Genomic DNA, 13079 nt, shown 5'->3' with positions numbered 1-13079 from the left:
TATTTGTTTTTTGTTTGTTTGTTTGTTTGTTTTTAGATGGAGTCTCTGGCAGGCTGGAGTGCAGTGGGTGTTCTCTGCTCACTGCAACCTCTGCCTCCTGGATTCAAGCGATTATCCTGCCTCAGCCTCCTGAGTAGCTGGGATTACAAGCACCATCACCACACCTGGCTAATTTTTCGTATTTTTAGTAGAGATGGAGTTTCACCACGTTGGCCAGGCTGGGTTAGAACTCCTGACCTCAGGTGATCTGCCTGTGCTCAGCCTCCTGCAGTGCTGGGATTATAGGCATGAACCACTGTGCCTGGCCCTATTTGTTTAGATAATATTTAGCTACTACCTATTAAGAAATTATGACATAGCGTATTTACACTTCCTTCTCCCTGTCTTGCATCTCTGCCACCATCCTAAATGGATAGCTGAGGGAAGCAAGTTCCAGGAAATGGGAATGACAAGTGTAAAGGCATACTGTGGTAAATTATGCTTAGTTTGTTGATGTATTCACTTAAGAAATAGCTAAAATGCCCGTGGGGCTGGAGCTGAGTGACAGAGGGAGTGGGAGGAGATGAGGTCCAAGAGGTCATTAGAGCTGTGTTAGCGATGGTGGCTTTTATTTTGACCCAGGCTTCTATGTGGAAACTAAATAGTAGAGACACCAACACAGAAGCAAGGAAATCATCTGGGAGGCTGTTGCAATAATCCAGAGGACAGAAATGATGGTGGCTTTGTCTTGGATGGAGCACTAGAAAGTTGGTCAGATTCAGGATATATTTTGAAGGTAGAATGGGCCAGATACGCTGATGGATTAAATGTAGTGTGTGAGAAAAGGATTACTGCAAGGCTTTTGACCTGAGCATTTACTGGGATGTTCTCCAGATTGCTGTAGGAGGATAGCAAAACCTATTATTAAACCCCAAATTAGCAAGCCAGATAGCTAAACCTGTATTTAAACTACAATAATAATTGGAATGATGTGATAAATGGAGCATAATTTTTTTAATCTGTGAAAAAGAATAGAAACTTAGAAAGGACCTTAATTCAAATGAGAATTCAATGTAAAAGTAGCATTTCAAATCATCATAAAAACGATAAGAAATCCAAAGTATTGTGCTGAAACAACTAGATAGCCAGCTGGGAAAAAAAAATAATATTGGATACCTACCACTACCTGATATATCTTACAGCAAAATAAATTTCAGATTCATGTACCTCCCCAAAACTGTGAAGACAAAGAGGGACTATAACGCTCCAGAAGAAAATATAGAACAATATTCTTTAACTCTTCAGGTAGTAAAGACTTTTATAACACAAAATACAGAAGCCATAACTTTCGAGTTCATTTTAAAAAACAAAACAAAAAAAAACCTTCTGCATCACAAACACCAAACACCCAAGAAATAAAGTCAAAAGATGAATAAGAAATTGGGAGGAGGAGAGGGTTATATGTGCAAGTATTACAAACATATATACTGTTACTTTTCAATTTTTCTGTATTAATAAAAATTTAATTCAAAAATCTCATATAAAAATATGAAGAAGGAACATAAACCCTACGGAGAGTCAGGAACTGAGCATTAACTTTGAACATGGTGGGAGAAGCTTGGCACTGAAAACAGAAGGATAGCTTAACCATCTGACTAAGGAGGTATAGACACCTCTTATATACCTTATATAAATACCCTGTCATACTCACTTGGGCAGATAGCTGTCCCTCTGCACATTTTCTGAAAGATGATTTGAGGTTTACCCTGGGGAGAAGTTGTCATGGAGGGACACTGGATTCCAGCACCCTAGATACGGTGAAGAGCTGAATTAAAAACCAAAGGGCAAAGTTAAGATCTGTCTATTAAATGGTGAGCTTTATAACCCTTTTACTGACAGCTTGCTTATAACTCCTTCCCATGTCCCCTCTCCACTGTAGCCTGACAGAGTAGCCAAGCAAAAATACTAACATTTGTAACACAAATAAATAACCCTAAAGTAATACCCATCATCACTCCTAAATGTGAACCAATAGACAATGATTGACCTGTGAGGTAAACCTTTAATGTGAAAAACTGAAGCAAAAAAAAAGTGAAAAAATTTTAAAGTTAATAGATGCATTAACTCCAAGACAAATAAGTATGATATAAGACAATAAAAAGTTGTGTGTAGCTCTGCTGTGAATACTATTTTTCTGATTATAATAATTAAACTATTAAATTTTATTTTCTCCAAACTAGGTAACTAAGAGAGGACAGCTGTTTTCTCTTCAGAAGCTTGTAGTATTATTTGACTATGAAAATTATGTACAAGCCAGGCATTGTAGTGCATGCTTGTAGCCCCAGCCACTCCAAAGGCTGAGGCTGGAGGATTGCTTGAGTCCAGGAGTTTGAGGCCAGACTGGGAAACATAGCAAGACCCCATCTCTTTAAAAGCAAATTTTAAAAACTATATACAGACAAGTCCCTGAAGGTCCTAGTCAGTCATTGGGGAAGTTGGTCAAGGGAGAACAAGAAACTTAAATAAGAGATAAAAGGATTGATAAAGATGAATACAATTGTAGGTGGTCTGTCTGTCACTTAATGATCTCCAGAGTCTTAGCTGTCACCTTACAATTACTCTTGACTTTGGGATACATATGGTGCCCTAAAGATTGTTGACATGGACATCTTGGAATCATTGGAGCATAGAAAATCATACAGGTTGCTGAATACAAGTTCATGATATCAAAATCCATTATATTCATATACAACCAATAATTACCAAAATACCAAGAAATAAATTTAATGAAAGATGTGAAGATCTTTATGGAGAAAATATACAATTTTAGTAAAGAACACATAAGAAGACCTCAGTAAATGAAGAACACAGCATATACAAAAATTGTAAGAACTGTCATCATAATGATGTCAGTTTCTCCCCAAATTAATCTTTACACTTACTGCAATTACAATTGAAATCTCTTCAAGGCTTTTCATGCACATTGACAGGCTGATCTTAAAATTCATATGAAAAAATAAAGAAAGGCAACATAATTTTCAAGGCAAATAAGAAAGGAACGCTTATCTTACAAGGAAAGCAAACCTCATTATAAAGCCGGAATAATTGAAACAGCATATTTCAATATGACACAAAAATACCAGTGAAAAAGAATAGCGAGTTTATAACAGTTCCATATAAATATGAACAGTAGCAAGACAATTGTCTAACCATATGGAAAAAGATAAAATCAGATAACTATCATTCCATACAAAAATAAATTTTAGATAAATTAAAGATCTAAATATAAAATGGAAACTTTAAAATGTTTAGAAAACATACAGCAACCAGGCGTGGTGGCTCACGCCTGTAATTCCAACACTTTAGGAGGCCAAGACGGGCAGATCACTTGAGGTCAGGAGTTTGAGACCAGCCTGGGCAACATGGCAAAACCTCATCTCCATTAAAAATACAAGAAATTAGCCTGGCATGGTGGCAGGCATACCTGTAATCCCAGTTACTAGGGAGGCTGAGGTGGGAGAATCACTTGAACCCAGGAGGTGGAGGTTGTAGTGAGCCAAGATCATGCCATTGCACTGCAGCCTGGGTGACAGAGTAAGATTCTGTCTCAGGTTAAAAAAAAAAAAAAGTAAACATACAGCAAAAAAATGTTTAATGACATTGACATAGGGAGAGATTTCTTAAACAAGATCCAAAAAGCACAAACTGAAGAAAAAGACCTAATTATATAGATCACACAGATAATTGATTAGATGGATATTTAAAACTTCTATTTAACAAAATACAATCCATCTAGTACCTGGAATGTATAAAGAATTTCTACAAATTCATAAAGAAAGAAAAGATTTTAAGAATGGCAAAAGATGTGAAAAGGCAGTTCACAGACAAGGACTCCCAAACCCAAATGATCAACGATCTGGTAGAAGGTGCACAACCTCTTGAGTAATCAGGAAAACGTAGATTAAAAATATACAGGAAAATACTGATATACTTTGGATATGCGTCCCCTTTAAATCTCATGTTGAATTGTAATCCCCAGTGTTGGAGGTGGGACCTGGCGGGAGGTGACTGGATCGTGGGAGTGGCCTCCCATGGTTTAGTGCTGTCCACACAACAGTCAGTGAGTTCTCGTGAGGTCTGGTCGTTTAAAAGCGTGGAACTTTCCCCTCTCTCTCTTACTCCCGCTGTGTCATGTGAGATGTCTGCTCCCTCTTTGCCTTCCACCATGATTGTAAGTTTTCTGAGGCTGCCCCAGAAACAGATGCCAGCACTATGCTTCCTGTACAGCCTGTAAAACCATGAGCCAATTAAACCTCTTTTCTCATAAATTACCCAGTCTCAGGTGTTTCTTCTCAATGCAAGACCAGCCTAACACAAATACCATTTGACATACATCTGATTATCAAAAAAGTCTGATAATACTAAATGTTGAGGGAGAATGAGGGAGTGTAAGCTGGCACAACAAGCTTGGAAAACCATTTGGCAATGTTGAGTAAAATTGAAAATGCATGTACTCTACGACCCAGCAATTTCATATGTAGAATTTAACTCAGAAAAACTTTTGCTCAATTGTAAGATCCAAAAAACAAAAGCCATCAGAGGTATATTATTAGTAAAAATAAAAAACTGAAACAATCTAAATGTCCTTTGACATGAGCTAATGACAAACTGTCATATATTCTTATATAATATGCAGCAATTAAAATTACTTAATAAGTTATATGGAGGTCATCATGCTAAGTGAAATAAGCCAGGCGCATAACGACAAACATTGCCTGTTTTCACTTATTTGTGAGATGTAAAAATCAAAACAATTGAACACATGGAGATAGAGATAGAAGAGGGTTACCAGAGGCTGGGAAGGGAACTGGGAGGGGGAAATGGAGATGGTTAATGGGTTAAAAAAAAAAAATAGTTAGAAACAATGAATAAGAACTAGTATTTGACAGCACCACAGGGTGACTATAGCCAATAATAGTTTAAGTGCACATTTAAAAATAGCTAAAATAATATATTGGATTGTTGGTAACACAAAGAATAAATGCTTCAGGGGATGGGTACTCCATTTTACATGATGTGATTATTAAACATTACATGCCTGTATTAAAAAAACTCATGTACCCCATAAATATATACAATTGCTATATATCCACAGAAATTAAAATTAAAAATCAAATAGTAAAAAATAAAAACAAAAAATGTAAAATTACTTAAGAAGTTATATATGCATAAAAACGAACAAAACTAAAAGATATTTTTGTTGAGCAAAGAAAGGAGATTGTAATTTGATAAAATGTGATACCATTAATGTACTATTTTAAGACACAAAGCATATATAGCTAATAATATAATATGTAGAGCTGTATGTTTGTGAATGTGTAATAAAGTTATAATAACATACACAGGAAGGATCACACAAAACTTCAATATAGGAACTACCTCTTCAGAAAGAAGCAGGAGATGAAATGTTTTTAATTTTATCTGAAACATTACACATTTTAAATATATACATTCATTTAATCTAGGTACTGGGCATGGGAGTCGGGATTTTTCACATAATTTTGGCATTTTCCAAATGCTGAAAATAGATCACAATTTAAAGAGAGAAAGAAGCAGACAAACTTAATCTAGCACCAAAACCTTAGTCATCACTGAGAAGGAATGATTTTAAGTAACACATAATATTTCTACTCAGATTCTTCATTGAGTCAAGTCTCCACCATCACATGGGCTTATGCCCAAAGTTTTCTGGGAAAGACAGGAGGCTAAGAGAGGGAGAAGGAGGGAAATGCTGTAAATATGAACTGCAAGTATGCTATTCTTAAAATTCTAGAAGACATAGTGGTACAAGGCATGGTGGAGCAATTTTTGTCTTGCACTTCCTTTTTGATTCCTGGTATACACTAAGGCTGTGGAAACACAGAAGAACAGTACAATTCAACACCAAGGAGGAGACAGGCATCCTTTCTGTATATTGGAGCTATGCTGACCGGAGGCTAATTTCAACAGTGTGAAAAGTTAGCTTTCTTTTAGGTGCTCTGCTGGAAGTTTAACACTAGCTGGCATTGCTATTGAGAGTCATTAGCCACTCATTAGCTCCACTGAGAGCACATTTTTTATAGCCATGATATTGCAAGTGAAGTTCAGAGACATTAAATATACTTGCCCAAGTTCACATCGCTGTTAAGTAGAGGGGTCAGGATTCAAACCTAAGTTTCTCTGACTCTAAAAATCCAAGCTCTTAAGTGGGACACAGTGGCTCACGCCTGTAATCTCAGCACTTTGGGAGGCTGAAACGGGCGGATCACCCAAGGTCAGGAGTTCGAGACCAGCCTGGTCAACATGGTGAAACCCTGTCCCTATTAAAAACACAAAAATTAGCTGTTCATGGTGGCAGGCACATGTAATCCCAGTTACTTGGGAGACTGAGGCAGGAGAATTGCTTCAACCCAGGAGGCGGAGGTTGCAGTGAGCCAAGATAGCACAATTGCACTCCAGCCTGGGCAACAGAGTGGAAACTCCATCTAAAAAAATATAAATAAATAAATAAATAAATAAATAAATAAATAAATAAATAAATAAATAAATAGCTGGAGATACTTCAATAGAAAGAATTTAAAGAAGAGGGAAAAAAAAGAGAATCAGAAGAGGGAAGGGATGGGAAGTATATTTGTTACTTATTACTGCAAAGCAGTATTACCAGAAATTTAGTGGCTTAAAATAATACGTTTATTAGCACATCATGTCTTTTTCTTTTTCTTTCAACTTTTATTTTAGAATCAGGGGCGCATGTCCAAGTTTATTACATGGATATATGGTGTGATGCTGAGGTTTGGGGTAAAAATGGCCCCATCACCCAGGTACTGAGCACACTACCCAATAGATTTTCAACACCTCCCTGTTTCCCTGCCTCCTCCCTCTAGTAGTCCCCAGTGTCTATTGTTGCCATCTTTATGGTAAACATGCCATCCATGTGTACCCAATGTTTAGCTCCCACTTATAAGTGAGAACATGCAGTATTTAGTTTCCTGTTCCTGCATTAACTTGCTTAGGATAATGGCCTTCAGCTGCATCCATGTTGCTGCAAAAGTCATTCTCTCTTTCTTTTTTTATAGATGTGTAGTATTCCATGGTGTGTATACACCACATTTTCCTTATCCAATCCATCATTGATGAGTACCTGGATTGATTCCATGTTTTTGCTGTTGTGTGACACAATTTCTGTAGGTCAGGAATCCAGGCATGGCTTAGTGTCAGGGTCTCACAAGGCTGAAATCAAGGTGTTGATCAGGTTGGTTTGACTGGGAAAGATCTGTTTCAAACGTAGATGGTTGGTTGCAGAAGTCAGTTTCTCATGGCCTATTGGACTGAGAGCCTCCTTTTCTTGCTGTCAGTGGAGGCTGTCTTCATTTCCTGCCTGGTTCTTGGCCAAAGGCCACTCTCAGTTCCTTGCCACATGGGCCTCCTCAACATGACCCTTTGCTTCATCAATGCCAGCAAGATGGGCATTTGTGGAGGGCTGGTTGCGGGGAGAAGTGGGGATGGTTAATGAGTACAAAAAATTGGAAAGAATGAATAAGACCCAGTATTCAACAGCTCAACAGGGTAACTATACTCAGTAATAATTTAATTGTACATTTAAAAATAACTAAAAGGGTGTAATTGGATTGCTTGTAAGACAAAAGATAAATACTTGAGCACATAGATACCCAATTTTCCATGACATGATTATTACTCATTGCGTGCCTCCATCAAAATATCTCATATACCCCATAAATACATACAACTACTATGTATCCACAAAAACCTTTTCTAAAAGATGGGCATTGTACCTTAATAATGTAATTGCAGAAGTGAAATGCTGTATGCTATCACCTTTGTAGTATTCTGTTGGTTAGAAACAAGTCACAGATTCCATTCACAATAAAGGGGAAGGGATTACACAAGGGCATGATACCAGAAGATGGGAATCTTCAGGGGCCATCTTAAAGTCTGTCCACAACAGGGAGCAGAGAATGTTAGGCCTCCATACTCTAGCTTGCCTCTCTGTAAGCCTAAAAGAAATCCCCAAAACTCAAATTTTATTCCCATTTTGTCACCTGCCAGATGCATAATCATCCTTCAAAATGCAGATCAACTATTCGTTTAACCATTAAATTGTTTTTAAATTTTTGTCCCTTATCTCCACATTCCATCATTCCCTCCTCTGTTGTACCATGGTGTTCTGTTCAAACTTCTAATAGAGATAGCACTTAACGCTTGGTATTATTATCTGTTTATGTGCCCCTTTCATACTATCAGCTTTTGAGGGTATAGCCTGTCTTATTTATTGAAATATTCACAGAATGTATGCAAATGTCTGACACATATTATGGATTGTTCATAGGTGTTTACTGATGAACTACTGTATTAAATATCTCAAGATAAGGGATAATAAGTCCCAGAAAAATGACATAGATAGTAAGTCCTGTAAGCAATCAGAGGAGTGAGAAATTACATTTATTTCATATGACTCCAGAGATAGCAATTGGACTGATAGGTAAATGTTACAAGGAAAGCAAGTTTAGGCTCACTATAAGGAGGAGTATGAATAATCAAACTATCCCAAGAGCTGATCTGTTTCCCCAAACTCACTAGAGTTTCTTATCATTACAGGCCCAGTGGTCTGGGATTCCTGTATTTGTTAAAGTATGGGACCAAGGACCCCTAATATCTTTTCCTAACTTCTTTTTTTTTTTTTTTTTTGAGACGGAGTCTTGCTCTGTTGCCCAGGCTGGAGTGCAGTGGCCGGATCTCAGCTCACTGCAAGCTCCGCCTCCCAGGTTTACACCATTCTCCTGCCTCAGCCTCCCAAGTAGCTGGGACTACAGATGCCCACCACCTCGCCCGGCTAGTTTTTTGTATTTTTTTGTAGAGACGGGGTTTCACCATGTTAGCCATGATGGTCTCGATCTCCTGACCTCGTGATCCGCCCGTCTCGGCCTCCCAAAGTGCTGGGATTACAGGCTTGAGCCACCGCGCCCGGCCTCTTTTCCTAACTTCTAATCTATGATTTCATGAAGTTACTGAGTGTTTGTTTCCATTAGGCATCTCATCTGTATTTTATTCTTGAGTTTGGTATTTAAGAGGAATTCTTCTTGGAGGACATGATGAAGGAATTGGAAATAGAGTGAGCTCAGAGCTTTTTTCAACAAACCAAAACTTAGGCTGCATTCAGGTGATGGATTTACCCTGCGTCATGCATCCTGTCTATTGGGATGAAGAAGAGATACCAGAGTAAGAATTCTGGTTCACAAACGGGGTAACTATGTGCTTAGGTTTGCAGTAACCATTTCGTGCAGAGAAGCAAAGAAGCAAGGAAGAGAAAGGTAAGACACCAAATGTTTTGGCCTGTGTCACATGGAAGAAGACCAAAAAGAGAAAAAGAGTCTTTTTGGTGGAAAGAAAATGGAAATAATTTGATTCTAGGTAGTAAGAACCCATTACATGTCTTTTGGTGGAAAAAGCCTGAGAGATAATGACAGTAAAGACAGCAATGAGCCTTTTTCAACAAACCCCACCGGCTTCTTTTCTTGTATAACTTGTCTAAGCTTCCTGTCTCCCCAAGAGCTTTTCTCATTTCCCACCAAGAAATCCAAACCCCTCTTCCTCTCTGTTTCCCCTCCAAAGCTATTTTTCTCTTCTTCCTCAGCCACCCAAACTTTTTCTTGACTGATCACCTAAATTGTGTTCATTTTCTCAGGGTATTTATTCCAAGTTTGATCTCTGTTGCTGGGTTCTCAAGACTGGGGCACCCAAGACACCATTGACCTCGTCTGCCCCAAGTGCCTCAAAGTTTTGAGAGCAGCCCAGGGAAGAACAGAAAAGATGTCTTCTTTCAAGATTTCTCTGCGTGCTGTTCTTAGTGCTTTCCACTTGTGTGAAAGTGGATGTTTGATGGAGCTGGTAGTTTTGTATTCAGTAGTATTTGTAGTATATCTCTACCATGTCACCTCCCACAGTCCATTTTATTGCTCACTGTTTTAAAATATGCTTTGCACAGAGCACAGACTCCAGTAGCATGGGATGAAATGAATTGAATGTGCTTTCATAGTAGTCTGCTTCGCTGGACTCAGCAGACACTACAAAGCATTAATGAATCAATCTTTTGTTTCTATAAGAAAATAATTAGGTTACAGGTAAGTTAAAATCAGTGCCAATGTCTATGAAAGGGATATTGGGGCTACCTTTAAAAATTAAAAAGTCACCTAACATTTGACCCAAAAACTTTATTTCTAGGAATTTGTCCTATAGATTTATTCACATATGAGTAAATGAGGTAGGTTTAAGATTACTACATGACATGCTGTTCGTAATAGCAAACCAAAAGAAACAACCTGAGGTTTAAAGAATAGGGTTCAAATTAATTATATCACAGCACATGATCACAATGAATTAAAAGGCAGCCCTTCAGAGAAATGAGGCAGATATTTCCATACTGATATGAAACTCTATACAATATATGTTAAGAAAAGTAAGGTGCAAAAGGGTATGTATATGCTTTATTCATAGCTACCATTTCACAACATTTGTGTGAAAATATACATTCATGTGTACATTTGTGTGTATATACATATATAAGTAATTTAAATACCATAAAATTTCAAGAAAAATCAATGCAAGGCTTTATCCATAGCTACCATTATCTAAATATTTGTTACACTGGGTGCAGTGGCATTAGCTTCTGAAATCCAAGCCTAAACTTGAAGATGGCTGGAAACAATCCAGTCTCTGTTAGCTAAGCATGTAATGAAATAGCTAGCCTGCACCTGTGGGAACAAAAACAGTAGGGTTTTGCCTCTCTTACATCAGTAGACCAAGAGGACATTAACTTTCTTCTCTAAGCAGGTACCTCTAAATCAATTTAATTCAGTACTTAGAGTCCTAACAGGCCAGGAGCCCTTCAGATTTCCTCATGTTTATTCCTCTTTCTTTTAAAGTTCTGAATCTAAATACTTCTTTTCAGGCCCTGCTCAAGCTTTCCCCCACAAAACATCTCAACTGTGAGAGCCCCTAGTAATGGTACCCTTTCCTGGCCCTATAGAGGTTTTGGTCCAGGTCTTTTCTGGGTACTTGACATATTAGTTATATTACCTTCATGTTCGTGTTCTGAATTCCTAAGTAGACCATGAACACCTGCAGAGCAATGTCACTCATTGGAGGTAGACAGATGTGGATTCAAATCAACTAGCTGGAAACCACATGTTACTATGTAACCTTACACTAAAGCTCTGTAAGCCTCATCTATAAAATAAAAATGATAAAACCTACTTTAGGGTTTTGATGTGATGATTAAATCAAGCAACACATGAGAAACTGCCTGTCCCAGCATCTGATACATGTGAGTATCAGAGGTGAGTCATCTTGCTCCCAGGCTCTAACAAAGTAATTTGTAGAAAGGAAGTCATTGGTGCATATTTATTTATTATAACATGGGTTTTTTTTTTTTAAAGAAAAGAAACCAAACATAAACATAATTTTCAAATATAAACAGTGCAGTAGTCAAATATCGTGCAGGGCAGAATTTTATATTAATATCCCTTCCATCCGTTCTATATGACAGAATTGTCTTCAGTAAAACTGGAAAAAGAAATGATGAATAATGGCCAGAAAAGAAATGCAGATGAAGCAATTTTCTTTAATCTAACTTCAAATACATAATCATTTTGGTGTAAATAATAAAAAATTAAACATTTCAGTAAAATAAAGGAAAATAAAACATTGATCCTTTTTAACCATGTTAATAGTTTTTATACAAAGGAAAATACCTGTATATTGGTCTATGGCAGAAATAAATAACATTACATTTTCTCTTTTTAAGTGTTAACTTACAAAATTTTATAATGACTTCATCAAATTTGACCTTCGCATTTTCACATTCAATGAATATTCTAGCAGGATTTACCTACCAATCTATCTTGAAAGAAAACAATATGTTATAATAATTTTAATTTGGAAGTTTCTTTCACATGAGGCAACAGACATACATTTAAACATGAGGATAATTTTGGCAGACTCATAAAAATTAGATTTAACAAGAAATTTTGGAAATTGTAATATCCTTATATCTTTGTCTTTAGGAATAATCCTAAAGGCTTTCAAAGGTCTCCCAAAACATTTCTACTAAAATGCTATCTTCACCAGAAATGTTTGTCAGAAATTTCTTTTCTATAATTTAGTAAAAACTTCCTGGTTTTCATCTTATACATGAATCTGAGAAAAATGACTGAATAACAGTAAATATTGGCTGTGTGTGTGTGTGTGTGTGTGTTTTTAAGAGTTCTGCATCTTGGTGGTCGTATTTATTGGAAGAGCTTAAGAAAAATGAAAATACCATTTCACTTAAGAAGTTGTGAGTTATCTGCAAATCAACTCATTTCAGGCGTGGAAGAATCCCCAGAATTATTTCTTAATATCAAAATGTATGCAGGTTTCTCTTTTGAATGTTTTGTACATTTAGAAAGGCCACTGTACAAAGTCTCCTGTTTTCCATACAGGACAAATTCTTTGTTTCAGCCAACTCTCAGTGGAGGGGCAACCAGGACAACGCCATCTCCCTGGACAAAGAGCATTGGAATATTCCGTTTCGTTGATTTATATATCTCTTCATATGTTTCTTCATCAATTTCTATAGTAGTCACAGTTTCTTCCACATCTCCCAAGATCATATTTAAATGTTGATCATAAGCATGTAATCTGCCTCGAAGCTCTCGGTCATTTCTCATCTTCACATAAATTCGCTCATCTAGGCTGAGCCTGATAAGATCCAGGGGCTCCTCTACAGTGTTGGTAGTTTGTTGCTGGTCTACGTCGTCCGCCAGGTTTCAAACCCTGCGCCCTTTCCCGCCTCTCTTTTTGTATTTTTTTAATCCATTGCTTTAAAATGGGTATCCAGTGCTTGATATTCAGATATTCAGACACTGACTTTTGCTTTCTTCTAGCAATGAAATACCAACTTTTTCATTGTTTATCTTGGCATTCTTTGAACTTGTATTCTTTTTAAAATGTAAATATCCAAGTTTCTTACATTTTGTTGTTGTAGAGCCTTCTCTACAATATCT

General features: G+C 37.1%; 1 pseudogene across 1 annotated transcript; it reads right to left on the bottom strand.

Annotated features, from left to right (window-relative positions):
* Window positions 1-12293: 12293 nt before the first annotated feature.
* Window positions 12294-12842, bottom strand: LOC105519926 (annotated as a pseudogene). Its single transcript, XR_001003043.1, has one exon. The product of XR_001003043.1 is annotated as a U6 snRNA-associated Sm-like protein LSm3 pseudogene (transcript).
* Between the last annotated feature and the right edge of the window lie 237 nt (window positions 12843-13079).

This window comes from Colobus angolensis, unplaced genomic scaffold (genome assembly GCF_000951035.1).
Source record: "Colobus angolensis palliatus isolate OR3802 unplaced genomic scaffold, Cang.pa_1.0 Scaffold361, whole genome shotgun sequence".
NCBI lineage: Eukaryota > Metazoa > Chordata > Mammalia > Primates > Cercopithecidae > Colobus > Colobus angolensis.
The sequence above is the reverse complement of the archived record's forward strand: the minus strand, read 5'-3'. Positions and strand labels throughout refer to the sequence as shown.